The sequence below is a fragment of the Ambystoma mexicanum genome, chromosome 10 (genome assembly GCF_040938575.1).
Source record: "Ambystoma mexicanum isolate Mex_15411 chromosome 10, UKY_AmexF1_1, whole genome shotgun sequence".
Classification (NCBI taxonomy): domain Eukaryota; kingdom Metazoa; phylum Chordata; class Amphibia; order Caudata; family Ambystomatidae; genus Ambystoma; species Ambystoma mexicanum.
In genome coordinates, this window is record NC_090932.1 from 638445658 (window position 1) to 638461999 (window position 16342).

Sequence of the window (16342 nt, forward strand, 5' to 3'; positions counted from 1 at the left end):
TGCAGATGAAGTGCAGCATGGCAATGAAGTAATGGTGAAAGTACCTTGATACATTGGCAGGGTCAAGAAAACAGAGTTCTCTTGGTGTTTTTATATGTATTCCATCTTTATTTTGGTTTGCAGTGCGTAAAAAGTTGTGCAAGTTATCCTACGCATACTATGTTCAATTAATGTAACAAACCATGTGGATGGGGATAGGTTTCTTAGCATACACCACATATCAGTGTGAAGTTGGAACCAGTATTGTTTTGTACCATTGTTTTCTTACAGATATTGTAGGGCTTGTCTAACTTTGTTTTAGTCAACTAGTAATTGCCAAATTATTTCGTCTTTTGTTGGTACACCTTTAACTAGTATAATCAAAGATTGATCTATTGGCCGTCGTTTCTACATTTTCTTTAAGATCTAATGGAAAATATACTACGGATATTATAATCTATGCACAACATTCTGTACAGTGGAATTGTGTCTTACTAACATTTTGATGTGGTGGAAGGTGCTTTTGCAAGAAGCTCCTGAAATGCAGGCCAATGAATGTCCTCTAAGTCCAATGTGGCTGTGCACTGGACAAGAGTCCATGGTTTTTAATTTTTTTAATTTACTTTTGTCTTTTAGTTTCACACAGTGATTGAGGAATTGTCGTAAAGATTTAAAGGATTGTTGGCATACATATTGAGTTGCATGTTCATGTATATACTGGACGATTTGTGTGGGGGAAAGGAATATTTAGTGAAAACATGGTCGGCCAGTTTTTCCTATAAGGTTTCTTTTGCCATAATGGTGTCTCCTACTATTTCATACCATTTTCCATTACCATATATGCAGTTGTTGTTTGTTTTGCTCTTGTTTATAAGGTTCTTCATTGAAATATGGTTCTGCACTGCTTGTGTGAATCCATTTATCTTCACAGAAGTTTGAAAAGGTATCTACATTGACATTGTGCATGTTTAAAAGTACTTTGTGTAAGGTATTGATTAATTTAGTTAATGGTTTCATTCTGTTTAAAATCAATATAAACAACTTTCTCTTTAGTAGAAATGCACTTTCAAATAGATCTTTGAGTATTAGTCTTCTGCAGTAGTTTTTAATGGCAGATCGTGACTTAACATTGGAACATTTTGTTGTAAAATCAATTTTTTGGAATGCTTTACTGTGGCTACGTTAACATTAGTTGATATTTTGTTAGGCTCATTAGTATGTGTGCTTTTGTTTGTACATGTTTTTTTGCTCCAGGTTTCTGCAAGAGAGTCCTTGTTTTTTGTAGTGCTGCCGGTTTAGTTTTGTTGAGTGAGGTTAGTAGCTGTTTGTTTTAAAGTTTTCTATACATTGTTTTAGAGGTGGATGATGATTTGTTTTGCTTTTAGCCTTATCTGCTCTATTTATTCTTTGTTTTCTAGAGAGTTGCTTTTCAGTAGGCATTTTGTTTTGTCGGTTGGGAAAAGAACAAGTTTGGGTTTGACAGTTGTGGAATGTATTTGCATGTTGTGCATGGGTTTGTGGGCATGATTGTAGAAATGTATAGAGTGCTCTGTGATCATATAGTGGGATTGTAGGAGTATTTGGGAAGGTTGTAAGAGTATGTAGAGGTGTGATGGATTTGGGTTAATAGTAAGGGAGTGGTGCTGTGATTGAATAAGTAGGGACATTATGACATTTTGAGGAAAACAGTGGGTGTTATAATGGTGGTGGTTAGATGGGAATAGAACAAGTGTGAATGTTGCAATAAAATGAGTAAGAGTGAAATTAGTGTTGTTGATTAGAAAAGAATGCTCTAGTATAATATATAGTGAATGTACATTGTTACAATTCGAGATATATATATATATTCTAGATTGATGTACTTACTTTGTTGGATGTGATGAGTGTTCTTTCTTCGGTAGCTGTCTTCGGTGCTGACAGGTCTGACCCTGCCGGGTGCTGCGGCCACAGTAGGCAGACCGGTCATGGAAGCACCGACACCGGTGCCAGTGCTTGTGTCCCCACTCCCATAGAGTCCTATTGAACTCTATTGAGTCCTATTGGACTCTATGGGAATGGGGACTTACATTTTACCGGCGGCACCGGGAGGTCAGGCGTTGGTAAAATATTATGGGTCTGGCAGCAAACCGCCAGTAGCACTGGCTGGGCTACTGCTAGACCCGTAATGAGGCCTGATGCAGATGTTGTTGAATCTGCAAATAGAAATCTTGGAGAGTGTTACTGTAGTTTTTGATGCAGTTGGCTGTGAGTAACAGGAGAAGTATTCTGAGAGTACAGGAGTACATCTGAAGTGTTGAACTGAGATGACAGTGTTACTTGTAGAGTTTTGCGGTGTGATTGGTGACTGGATGTGTGAGTGTTTGAAAGCAGCCAATGAGGGTGTGTTACAAACATAAAAGGTAAAAGAGTAAAAGTGCTGTGCTGTGCTACTCTGTCCGCTGTTACCACGGTAGTCTGCAGACACCACACCTGGCATCTGGGTCTTTAAATGATGCCTGGCTTGGAAAGGGGACCTGCAGAGACCGTGGACAGTGACATCAGGGGATCAGCGAATCAGGTTCCCTGGGTGTGGAGTACAGGAAGAGAGGGTAGCAGGAGTTTTGTTTGGCGAGTGCACTGATGATGACTATGGCTATATATTTGAGGAAGCAGAGTGTATGGATTCTGGGAGACTCTTGGATCCATTGGCTCAAGGTGTATTCTGAGCACTGTGGATTGTCTGAAAATCTTTGATTAGATGAATTTCAAGTTTCATGGTGTGGAGTTTGAGCAATGAAGTGGGCAGAATTTCTCCCATTTTGTGAGAATATGGTTCACTTGAAACATCCACACATAATTTTAGTTCACTGTGGAGGCAAAAGTTTGGGCTATGTTACTGGCATTTCATAACAGTTTGCAATGAAGGATACATTTGGAAAGTTCCACATTCAAAAATAATGTTTTCTCGATAGCTCAGAGGCAACTGTGTATGTGTTCCAATTTATTTTGTCCACAAATTGAGAAAGCAAGGTGCAATGTGAATAAAGTTGTATGTGATTTTTTGCGGGATGTTGGCATGACATCTTTTCATAATGAAATTATTAAATTTGATATTGTGAACATTTTTCAAACCGATGGAGTGCATGTGACTGATCTGAGCAATCAGTTTTTTCTTTAAAACATTCAAAATGTATTGATGCAGTTTCTGTGAACACATAAAATATGGATTCAAGTATTCTTTATGAGTTGAAATAAACAAAAAGGGAAAAGAGAAAAAAAAATAGAAGCAGATTTTGTGAAAGTTAGAAAAATAGTTAAGTTCAGTAGAATATTTGTTAGTACATACAACCAAATAATCAAAAAAGAAATAAAAGCCAAAAAGCGAAAAAAAGGGGTTAGTTTAACAGCAACCATTTTTGAACGGAAAACAATTAAAATGATTTTCATTCCCAAATGCCACAAATGGAATTTTCCACGTGTCCACGGACTATGCAGGCTGCCACGGGTTTTGTGCTTCTTTTTTAAGTTCTATTTTTTTAATGAGAAATGTGGCTCATAAAGCAACCATTTGTTTGTTTTTTTGTATTTTGTTTCGATTTTTAATTTTTATAGGAGAGGCAAGGTAAGGTGGGGGAACCACAGAGATGGAGGGGCAGGTGGAAAGAGAAAGATTTTGTGTGGGCCTTAAATTTAAGGTAGGTGGCAGTGTTTCTCATGCTCCTTGGCTGCTGCCCCAAAAGAACTTTGAAATTACTCCCCCCCCGCAGATTGGTACATCACAGTACAAACATAGTACTGTGACCCTGGAAAGGTAAGGGTCAACAGCATTCCCAATGGCCTGCGAGGCAGCCTAAGGAATCCTCTGCCCCAGAGGAGTATTTTGTGTTGTTGCAGTAGCGGTCTAAGAAGATGGGGTAGAGGTCGTCAACCTGCTTCTCCCTAAGAAAGGAGCAGCCTTTCTCAGAGCACCGGAGGTGTTGAATTCGGTGGGGTGGCGCATAGAGGTGGTGCTGTAGGAGTACAGCCCAGGTTGTCTATTGCTGAGTACATCCTCAGGCTCAGTGCATTGCACCTTGGCTGCCCAAGCCTTTGACACACCCCCAATGGTGGTGACAAACCACCACACCCAGTACTCACTTCAGGCCATGGATGTATGCACTTCCTCTACCTCATCTTCCTCTTCCTCTTCATCCTCATCTTCATCTCTGAGCCTGTTCCTCTTTCTACACCCTCCAGATGGTGATGGTGGTGGCTGTGGAGGCAGCATGGCCATATCAGCCATTTTTCAGGTAAGTGCAAGGTTCTTCAAATTCTGCTAAGCAGGTCCTCTCCTTGTGCTCTCTCCTGGATAGCCAGATTGAGAATAACAGAAAGTAATAGGTGGGTCCCTTCAGAGGAACCGTCCGCAGACAGCGCAACTGTCAAGTCGAAAAGAGGCCTTGAAAAGTTGTACAAAGTTGCCACATCAACTGAGATTGGGCCTAGAAACTCTTTAAGGGTAAAATTTCAACTTGAAACACCCTAAATTGGCCAGAAATGCAGTTTCAAACTGTCCGCAGTGACGAGCACTGTCCGCAGACACACCGTCACGCCACACAGGTGCGGTCACATGATGACGTCTGGTAACGTCTGCGGCACTCGCGGCTGTCCGCGGATACCATTGGGTGGGAGACCGCCAGGTGCATGCGCATGGATGTCCACATACAGGTGCACTGTCTGCGGACGAATTAAAAGTGCCTCATGCAAGACTGGACATGTCTGGACACGGCGCGATGTCCGCAGACACTCCATAATGTGAAAGGACACCACAGACAGTTGCATTGTCTGTGGACTACTAATGGGAGTTTTTAAAAAGAAGAAAAATGATGACAGAACAATGTACAAAATATAAACATATTTACAGTATGCAAAATACATTTATTAATGAAAGGGATGGGGTATCGGAATGGGAAACATAAATAGGCGAATTTGGAATTTCTATACAATGGTCATTAGGAGAGGGAGGGAGGGAAGTTGCATCAAAGCGTTTCTCATTTATATTTTAAGAATTTGATGGGGGTGATTGCTACGGCAAGGCGGACAGGTACAAGAAGGACAATGATAATCAACATTTCTAATAGCATGATATTTACATAATTTAAACGTTCCTTAAAGAAATTACTAGGTTTATGCAATTTTGCAGACAAGATCATGATTTCATTATGTGTAGTTGGAGGAAGAGATTGGCTTTCTGATTCTTGGGATTCTCCATAATTAAATTGAGGTGTTCTTTCTTCATGTAAAGTATGTGCTTTAAGAAAAGAAGACATTATTATTTTAATGAGCTTTGTATTAATTACATATTTGTTTATATTGAGAGGAGTATTGTTAACCCTTAGATATGTCACCATCACTCATTTCTTCTTCTGGGAAGTTTTCTTCCAACCACTCAAGTGTGTTTGCCATTTCTGTGAAAATAAAAAAAGTAGTGTTTTTCACTTATAGGAAATGTGTACATAATGAATGGTAATAATAGAGAAATAATTACAGTGTACTTTCTATTTGGTAAGAGGAGTTTTGCAATGAGCACCTGGTGTATGTGAGTCTGTTTGAAGAGTTGTCTTGTAGTGGTAATATGAGATGTACAGTTACGGTTTGTGCTTGGTGCATTACATTTTATTGGTGCTAAATGAAAAAATAATTTGTACATTTTCAAATGAGGATTTGTACAAAGAGGTAAATGTGGGTGTATTAAGTATAGGTAATGTTGTTTTATGGACATGTGTTTGTTAGTTGAAGGATACAACATTTTCTGTTCTTCCCTGTGCTTCTGAGCTTTGTGAATGCTACCTTCTGTCCGCAGGCTTTCATACTGTCCGTGGACTCTGGAGCTGCTACATTGGAGGTGAATATAATATAAGGAACTTGTATCAAATTAAGGGTGTACTGCTAATAAGCTATGAAATTCTGTGAAAAAAACATTGTTAAAGGGACGTTATGGTTAAGTTGCACCAATATATAGCTATGAAATTCAGTGAAAAAACTTTGTTAAAGGGACGTTATGGTTAAGTTGCACTAATAAAAACCTATGAAATTCTGTGAAAAACTTTGTTAAAGAGACATTGTGGTTACAAGTAAAACCGCAAAAACCCAGAAATTCACCAGTTATGGTAAGCTAAACAACCAAAACTCTCACCACTGCCGTGCACTGCTAAGACTAACACCCAGGACATCAAAGATGACATCACAAATGGCATGGATGACATCACTGATGAAATCAATATAAACCATTAATTTTGATAAACAGTCCCTACAAGGGGCTGTGTTTATAATGTTGGTAACACGATGTCAGGGGTGATCGGGAGACCTTCCTTGACTACTTAATGCATTAAAGAATGTACTCAACTAAACTAAATATTGGAGTGTTGCTGTTGTTAATACAGGAACCTAATCATAAATACACATAGGCAATGACTGCAGCATGTACCATAGAAGTACAATATTTTAAACCTGGTTATTTTGGATAGTAAAATAATAAATGCTACCTTATCAGAGTTTTGAGTAACCTTAAACATCGAATAAATAGCTATCCATTCAAGACTTACTACACACTTGTGTTATTACAAAGAATACATATGAAGACCCACAAGTGTGATGTGTGTCACATTTTTCCAAAACGCCTGCCATGTTGTATCAGCAGATATCCCCAGGTAGCACGGCGGGGAACAGGTCTTGGAAACAATGTTTTGGGTCATTTGGTGTTCGGAAGAGGGGCTGGAAAAGATGGTTCATATGATGTATTTGTTTAGGTGGAAGTAGACTGTGTTGTGTCAATGGCAGTTTGCGGACACCAGAGCAGTTCACCGGTAGGTCTTTGGGCGGGCACCATACTTGGTGACTGCAGGCAGGCTTCATTAGGGTAGGAGAGTGGAATGTAGATTATATGAGGATGTTTGTATAGGCTGTATTATGCTGTGGTGGTTGTGGCAAGCCCCTAGACTCTGACCATGCACCCGGGAATCTGCCCATTGGGTGCAAATACTGTAATAGTATGTGTACAGAAGTGGACAGGGACACAGGCGGCTGGCTAATGTGTGGGTTGTTGCCAGTGGGCAGATTCTTGGGTGCATTACTGTATTATACTGTGGTGGTTGTGGCCAGCCACTAGACTCTTGGGTGTGCACCGAAGAGTTTGTCCACTGGCTGCAAGTACTGTAATAGTATGTCTATAGATGTGGCAAGGCCTGTGGCAGCTGCCTTATTGGACTGCCTTGAGATTCTTGGGTGTATGAGAGTCTGTGCACTGGGTGCAAGAATTGTAATAGTATGTGAACAAAAGTGGACAGGGCAACGGGTGCCACAGCAGTTCGCTGGTTGGTCCTCGGGTGAGCACCTTATCTGGTGACTGCGGGCAGGCTTCATTAGGGTAGGGGAGTGGAATGTAGATGATATGAGGGTGTTTGTATAGGCTGTATTATATTGTGGTGGTTGTGGCAAGCCCCTAGACTCTTGGGTGCATGGCCAGAGACCATGCAACCAAGAATCTGCCCACTGGTTGCAAGTACTGCAATATTAGGTGTACAGATGTGGACAGGGCCTTAGGTGGCTGGCATATGTGTGTGGGTTGTGGCCACTGAGGTGATTCTTGGGTTCATGGCTCTATTATGCTCTGATGGTTGTGGCCAGCCACCAAGACTCTTCAGTGTTCACCCAAGAGTCTGCCCACTGGTTGCAAGTACTGTAATAGTATGTGTACCAAAGCGGACAGGGTCTCAGATGGCTGTCTTATGTGTGTCAGTTGTGGCCACTGGACATATTTTTGGGTGCATGGCTGTACTATGCTGTGGTGGTTGTGACCGGCCACTAGACTCATGTACCCAAGAGTCTACCCACTGGCTGTAAGTACTAGTATGTGTAATGAGGTGCAGAGGGCCTTGGGTCGCTGGTTTATGTGTGTGGGTTGTGGCCACTGTCCAAAGTCTTGGTTGCATGGATGTATTAGGCTGTGGTGCTTGTGACCAACCACCAGACTCTTGGGTGCATGCACCCAAGTGTCTTCCCACTGGTTGCAAGTACTGGAATAGTATGTGTACAGAAGAGGACAGGGCCTGTGACAGCTGCCTTATTGGACTGCCATGAGATTCTTGGGTGTATGAGAGTCGGCCCAGTAGGTGGTGCAAGAATTGTAATGGAATGTGTACAGAAGTGGACAGGCCCTCGGGCGCCTGCCTTATGGGTGTGAGTTGTGGCCACTGGTCAGATTCTTGGGTGCAAGGCTGTATTATGCTGTGGTGGTTATGGCCAGCGACTAGACTCATGCACCCAAGAGTCTGCCCACTGGCTCTAAGTACTATAATAGTATGTGTAGAGAAGTGCACAGTGCCTGTGGCAGCTGCCTTATTGGACTGCACCAAGATTCTTGGGTGTATGAGAGTCGGCCCACTGGGTGCAAGAATTGTAATAGTATATGTACAGAAGTGGACAGGCCCTCGAGTTGTGGCCACTGGCCAGATTCTTGGGCGCATGGCTGTATTATGCTTTGATGTTTGTGGCCTGCCCCTCCCTAAACACTTGGGTGCATTAGAGTCTGCCCATTGGGTGCAAGCACTGTAATAGTATGTGTACAGAAATGGAAAGGGCAGTGGGTGCCTGGATTGTGTGTGTGGGTTGTGGGCACTGGCCAGATTCTTGGGTGCGTGGGTGCATTATGCTGCAATGGTTGTGGCCTGCCCCTAGAGTTTTGGGTGCATGGCTGTATTATGCTGTGATACTTGTGGGCTGCTCCTAGACTTTTGGGTGCATGACAGTCTGCCCACTGGTTTCAAGAAGAGTAGTAATATGTGTACAGAAGTGCATAGTGACTCAGGTGTGTGGATTATGTGTGTGGGTTGTGGCCACTGGCCAGATTCTTGGGTGGATGGGCCCATTATGCTGCAGTGGTTGAGACCAGGCCCTAGACTCTTGGGTGCATGGCGGGAGGCCATAGGCCACAGGCCATGCACCCATATGTCTAGGGGCTGACCACACCCTCTGCAGCATAATACAGCCATGTGCTGAAGAATGTGCACACTGGCATTAGCATTACACACACATGTGTATAAAAATGCAATTTGCCTTTACAAAGGAGCTTGACACCAATAAGTGTATACTCACTGTACATATTGTTGAGACACTGCATATCTTTTTGGAACACAGTGACAGAATACCATTGAAGTAGAAATAGCACATTTGAATATTGTGGCACTGTGGGCACACATATTCTTTGTTGCACGCGGAAATGCAGGAGACGTCCTTGTTTCATTGTCTGTGATAGCAAAACTGAACATGTTAGGGAAGGTACTTCATAATGTTGTATTGTACACAATTTCAGACATCATGTACTTTCTGGACCCTCATAATTAGTACATTACTACAAGTACTATGCAATGTGCTCAGTTCCTGTGTTTGATTGCATAATCATTGGGTCTGTGGGAAAACAATATCTACGCAGTATTAAAAAAAGAAACTAGTACATTTATTTGATGTTACATGGCACACTATGTTTCATTGAAGTGTACAGTACTTACAGGAAAGTTTAAGGTGCACATCTATGTGGTCTTGCTGTTATACGCACTGTTGCAATAAGAGGAATTGAAATGGTGTATGTGTTTTGCTTTTTGGAAGTGGTGGTGCTGTTAGATGCCAGTTGGCGTATTCAAACTTTTTATCTGTTTCCTCTTCTTAACAGTATCCCTTTATGCTGTTTGATTGATGTTGGTGTTTTCTAAAGTACTGTACTATTGACAACTAATATTGTGGTATTGTGAGGGCAGTTAGATACCTGTTGGTGTATTCTAACTGTTGCTAGTTTGACAGTTCTCGAGGGTATGTTTATTAGCAGTTTGATTGTTGAAGGACGATTTTAGCAGTTTGGCTGCTGGAAGTAACATTGTAGTACTGTGGGTGTACTGAGATACCAGTTGGCGTATTCTAACTGTTTACAGTTTCACAGTTTTGCAGGGTATGTTTTCAAGAACATTCATTCTTGTTGGTGGATTTCTATTTTCCACTATTGCTGAGTGCCATTTCAGTATTATGGGTGCAGTTAGATGTGGTTATGTATTTATTGCAGTGGTATGGGCATAGTTAGACAGCCGTTGGCTTATTCTATCAGTTGGTAGTTTTACAGTTTAGTGAGGACAGTTTGTAGACCCTAATACTTAGTACTTTTCTTTTCAAGTACTATAGGTGAAACAATGTTAGTATGTGTTTTCCACAGTTGTTGTTCCTGTGCCTATAATCATTGGGTCATTGGGGAAAAAACTGTATAGCAGCACAACTGACGTACTCATGCGCCAGTTGGTATATTCTAAATTTTTACAGTTTTACAGGGCAGAAGGTTATTTTGCGTTGGTAGTTACATACCTTTTGGTGACTATTGGGAGTAGGCTACTAATTTTGTAAGTCAGTGAGAACATTTTAGTTTCAGGATTATTGAGTAGACATTTGGAAGATTTGCTGATAATCTCTGTTTCAGAATAATGGAAGTATCATTGCATTCACACCACCCCTATTTCTTTTTAATGTGTGCAGTATAGGGACCTGCACTGGTTGTGGCACCCGTATGGTAGATTATGCCTACTGTTGTAAAGGTTTTCTTGTCAAGCGATACTTACCTGTGTGTGAAGCTAGTAAGCTTGCAGTTATTTTTGGTACCATCTGCATTGTAGCGTAAAAGCATTACTATTATGTATTGGCTATGTGAATTTATCTGTAAGGTGGAACAATTGTCTGAATTGCAAGCAGTACATAATATGCAATGATTTGCATTTTGCATCAGCTGTTGAAATGTAGTGGATTCACAGTTAGGTATAAATGCATACACAAAGTGCTCATTAGGGATTTGGTCCTAGGCCACATGGCTGCAGAGAGTGTATGTATGTTTCCACATGTATGAAATCTGGAAGATTTCATTTATAGGTATGTGTTTGCTTTCCAGCACTTGAAGTAAATAAATTAGACATTATTGTGGATCTTCTTGTGTGTTTATGGTGAATCTTACCATTCCCTCACAGTAGTCCAATTCCTGCCTTATTCCTGAGACACTGTAAGTGTTGCCAGGATTGTTTGTTGCATTTCTATGAAGGAGGAGCATTTGCAAACACAACTGGTCTGCACCGTTCAAGTAAATGTTTTCAACAATTGGTGGCAATTTGAATAGAACATTGATTGGTACATGTTTACAGCATTCTACACATTTGTGTTACAAAATGTGAATGGACCATGAGTCATTTTATGGAACTCCACTTGCTTTTTTGAAGAGATACTTCTCTTTGTTTGTGCAGTTAGGTATGCATTTGCCTTTTCACTACATCCCTCTGTGGTTGTGATAATTGATGGAGTAGCAACTGCTTTCAATTTCTTTAGTGGTACTGTTGGGAGATCTTTCAAGAGTTGTGTTTGCACTAATTTTCTTTTACCAAGTTTTCCTTTTTGAGGAACAGGGTACATTTTGAGATGGGGTGTGTAGAGTGCACATAGTCTGTTGTACTCTACGATACAAGGAATGTCAGCCTTGACTTTGTTTGTATCAGAATTGATTAGAAATAGTCCTTCAAGGGTATGTAGGTGTGACAGTGCTACGTAACTCATGCATTCTTTAAAGACTGTGCTGCCAAAGTCAATCAATACCTGATCTGGGGTTAAATGTTTTGATCTATGAATAGTGACTGCATATGCAAGTGAGAAAACTGTTCTCTGCATACATACATGTCTTTGAAAAGAAGGAATCGGACTGTTGAGCGTCCTATCCTTTTAACTTCTGAATGTTTGTCAAAGTAGATGTTGACACTCTGAATGTTGTTGTCACGTGGATATGTCTGGAAGCCATAACTGTACCAAGTGCTCCATTAACTAAAACTTGCTCCACGTCAAGGTTACGCTTTAGTATTACTCTACAGTTTAAACACAATTTTAACATGTTCTCAAAATCAGCTGTTTTAGTCGTGCTGTGGATTGTTGACACATAGGCACTGTCATACTGTGCACTTCCAGTGTGTCTGTGGAGTTAATTTGCACTGGTGGTTGCATTTCTTTTTTGAACTGTGCACAGCTTGCTAGGGTTGGCATTAAGGGCATACATTTTACATTTTTGTGTGCTAAGTGTTCCATTACATCAGTAGCAGATGTGTTATGCCTGTATAGCTCATGGATGAGTGTGTTATTTAAGATAGATTGTAGTAACTTAGAAAGCACACCAATCCAAAAGCTTTTCAAAATGTTAGCATAGGTGAGGTCTGCAGACTGACACATGTTTTGAGTTAGTTCTCTGTATTGCAAATGTTGCCAGAGATTTACATTTCCTATGCTGCCTAGTGTGTTACGGCACAGTTTGTGTCATATGGTTTCAAACATAGGTTCACCTTTCACTGGTGTTAATTGAAGATCTCTGAAAACAATAATGTATATTCATCAAAATAGTTCTTCGTAGTTCGTTTTAAGGACCTTTTGCAATCTGAGGTGAATCAAAGCCAACATTGGGTTGGAGACCATGCTAACCTCATCTATTAGGAGCATTTCCATTTGTTTGAGAATTCTGCATAGCTCCCTAGCAGCTTCGGCTGAAAGTTGGTAGTACTCTAATTTGTTTTGGTGTTCTACTGCAAGGAGAAGCAATCAGTGTAAAGTAACACCGCCTATGTTGTAGGCAGCTAAACCTATGGTGGCACTTACAACAGCTGAAAGCTTGTTGTTTGTCAATTTTTGGAGGAACTTTCTGATGATTTTTATTAAGAATGTTTTGCCTGAATCAGCTTCACCACTTACATACTGGAGAACAGGTTTAGTTTTGTGCTGCACACCATGTTCAATTCCTTTAGTTACTTCCAGGAAAATGCTACACTGTTCATCATTCAGTTGTGATTTCAGTAGAGCAAAGGTTTCTTCAGATTCCTCATACTGACACCTTGTGTTTTCTACTTCAGTCATGACTAATTCTGCTTCATTTACTATGAGTGGCTCTCCAAGTGGGTCTTGGCTTCCTGTAAGAGAAGATTGTCATGATCTCTGCTTCCAAAAGGTCAGGGTTTTCCCAACTCCCTTGGAAGCAGATCCATAACCCAGGTTCCGAGTGCCAACCAGTCCCAATTGGGACCTTTTGGACCCAGTTCTGGCGCCAGTGGCACCAGGCTCATAAATATGCCCAGTCCTGGCGCTGGAAGCGCCGGGCTCATAATGCTTGGGTGGACATACCTGCAGCAGACCATGCTGCTTACTTGCCTGCCAGTTGAGCCTCTGATCCTCTTCTGTTTGGAACTACTTTTCCTGTTGGGTGGGGCAGGAGCCACTCCCTAGATTCAGAACACTGGAACTCTTCTGGAAAGCAGGAACTCTTTTCTTACCTAGGCGTGGCTGTGGAAGGAGACACCTAAGCACTACAGGAGGCTATTTAAACCACACCCGATGGATAAATCTTGCTTTGCGTTATTCTGCATCCTCTGCAGCAGAACGCTCATCGTGTCTTCTGCATCTGATCCTGGGCCTAAGGAAAAAGGCTTACCATCCTGAATCCAGTCTTCAGCAACACCTATAAAGACAAGAAAGAACAGGTTAGCATTACGGTCTTCAGTGACAGCTCTTCACTTACCTGGTCCATCGGCTGTCACCAACGCCTCGCGCTGCATTCCGGCATCTGAAAGACAAAGGCTTACCTACTCTTTGTGCGCTCCGGAGGTCTTCACACTGCATTCCGGCATCTGAAAGACAAAAGCTTACCAACTCTTCGCACGCTCCGGAGGCCTTCGGCGCTGCATCCTGCATCTGAAAGACAAAACAAGGTGCGTTTAAAGACATTGGGGAACTTTAATACTCACGTGCCATTACTCCTTTCCACATCTAACCCAGTGGGTATTCCGGCACCCTGCAGCCGCTCCGAACTTGTACCTGCAAAATAAAAAGACAGTTAGAGCGCATCGTGAAGCAGGCAACAAGCGCTTACTTACGTGCTTCCAGGCGCTTCTATTCATCACACGGGCTCCATCTTCAACTCACTTCAGCCCGTCATCCGCCATCGCCGGAACCCTGCAAAACAAGAAACATCATTACTAAAGACTTTAAAGACATTAGAATTACTCGAAACTTACCGTTCGTGCAGTAAACGACGGACAGCAGTCCTCTGAAGTCAAGAGGCCTGCTCCCCTTATCCAGTGAAGAAACTGGTTACAGCACCCTGCCCCGAGGCAGATGGAGAGCACGGCGTTCACTTACCTAAGACATCTTACCCTTCAAGTCAGACATACAGTGCACAGAGGTCCAGCCCAAAGAGCCAGCCGTGTGTTACACATCACCTTTGCAGATACGGTATACGCCCAGTCAAGACCGGCGCCTCTACGGGAATCAGGTGAGCGTTACAGAACGCAAAGCCTACCACAAAACTCCCGTCCAGGCGCTATGGAAACCTCGGATACCGACCAGCTAGCCCAGTTACTTGGGGAACTAAGGGCAGAAGTGCATGCAGCCCGTCAGGAAACGAACGCTCTAAGAAGGGAACTGATTATTTCCAAGGAGCGAACAGATGATCTCGCTAGACAATTGCTACAGTCACAAGCCGGACAGACCCCGTTACCCGCATCTGGGGGAAATCTTCCTTCTACATCCTCTATGAATCCAGTGCAGATCAACCTACCTGTGAATGTACCTCTGGCTCCGCCCGAACGATTTTCTGGTGACCCAAAGAGGTTTGCAGTATTTATCAATCAGTGCCGGTTGCATTTCTTATGCCGGCCAGCAGCCTTTCCAACTGATCAAGCTAAAGTAGCTTTCGTGCTTTCGTACCTTAGTGGCAATGCGGCAGACTGGTCGATCCCTCTAGTAAATCAAGATGATCCGGTCCTCCATGATTTTCAAGCTTTTCAGCTCAGTATGGAAAAACTGTTCGCAAGACATTCACAGGGGCAGGCCTTGGACAATGAGCTTCTTTCGTTGCGACAAGGTAATCAAGACCTTTTGGCTTATATTGCGTCTTTCAACAGACTGATAGTGGAAACTCAATGGCCTGAGGACAAAAGGATTACGCTGTTTTATAGAGGTCTACGTGGAGAGCTCAAAGATGTGTTAGCCCAAGTAGTGAATCCCCCACAAGATTGTTCGGACTATATAGACTTAGTCGTTCAAATAGATCACAGACTGCAGAACAGGAAAGCCGATCGTTCCAAGTTTGATGCTCGAGTATTTTCCAAACCGCCAACTCCTTCCAAAGGAGTAGACTCCGGGGAACCCATGCAAATAGGGGGTCTGAAAGGTCCTCTAACACAAAAGGAGCGGGAAAGGAGAAAACAGTTGCAATTATGCCTCTATTGCGGAAACTCAGGGCACTTTCTTCGAGACTGTCCGGTGAAACCTGCCAAGAAGGCAGTAGGAGCTGCAGTTACCAAAGTTACAAACTCTGAGCAGGGAAACGACCTCGCCCGACAAGAATAGAGGTCCTCTTGCCGAGCGTGAAAACCAGTTCCGTGACCTCGCATTTCGTGATACCTATGGTCCTCATTAGCCCTGATAATCCGGATCGATTACATGCAATTGAAGCTTACGTCGACAGCGGTGCCATCGGCAATTATGTGGATCATGAAATGGTTTTGAGGATGAATCTAACTCTTTGTCCCAAGGCTGTAAAGGACGTCATTACTACGGTGGATGGTACGGAGATAGCCTCCGGGCCAGTAACGCATACCACTCAAGAGGTGACGCTAGTAAGTCAAGATGGACACCATGAGAAGATCGTGTTCGATGTGATCAAGGCCCCTCAGTTTCAGATTATTCTAGGAATACCTTGGTTAGAGAAACACAATCCTCTGATCGATTGGCGAGCAAGAACGGTCCAGTTTCCAGAATGTGTCTCTACTTGTCACCCTCCACCTGGTGTTGCACTGGCAGCAATTTCTTCAAAGACTCCCCAGTTACCTCCCGAATACCTAGAATACCAAGATGTTTTCCGGAAGGATCAGGCTAACTCTCTACCTCCTCATAGGTCTTATGACTGCCAGATAGACCTGATACCTGGATCTACTCCTCCTTGTAGTAGAATTTATGCCCTCACCGAGCCTGAGAACCTTCACCTTCGACAATACCGGGATCAATACCTGGCAAATGGGTTTATTCGTCCTTCCAAGTCCCCTGCTTCTTCAGCTTTGTTCTTCGTTCCAAAAAAGGAAGGAGACCTTAGAACTTGTATAGATTATCGCTCCCTGAACCAGATCACCGTTAAGAATAGATATCCGTTACCTTTGATCCCTGAACTCCTGGACCAAGTCAGAAAAGCATGCATATATACAAAGCTGGATCTTAGAGGAGCTTACCACTTGGTACGAGTAAAAGAGGGCGATGAATGGAAGACGGTCTTCCGCACCAAGTATGGACTATTTGAATATCA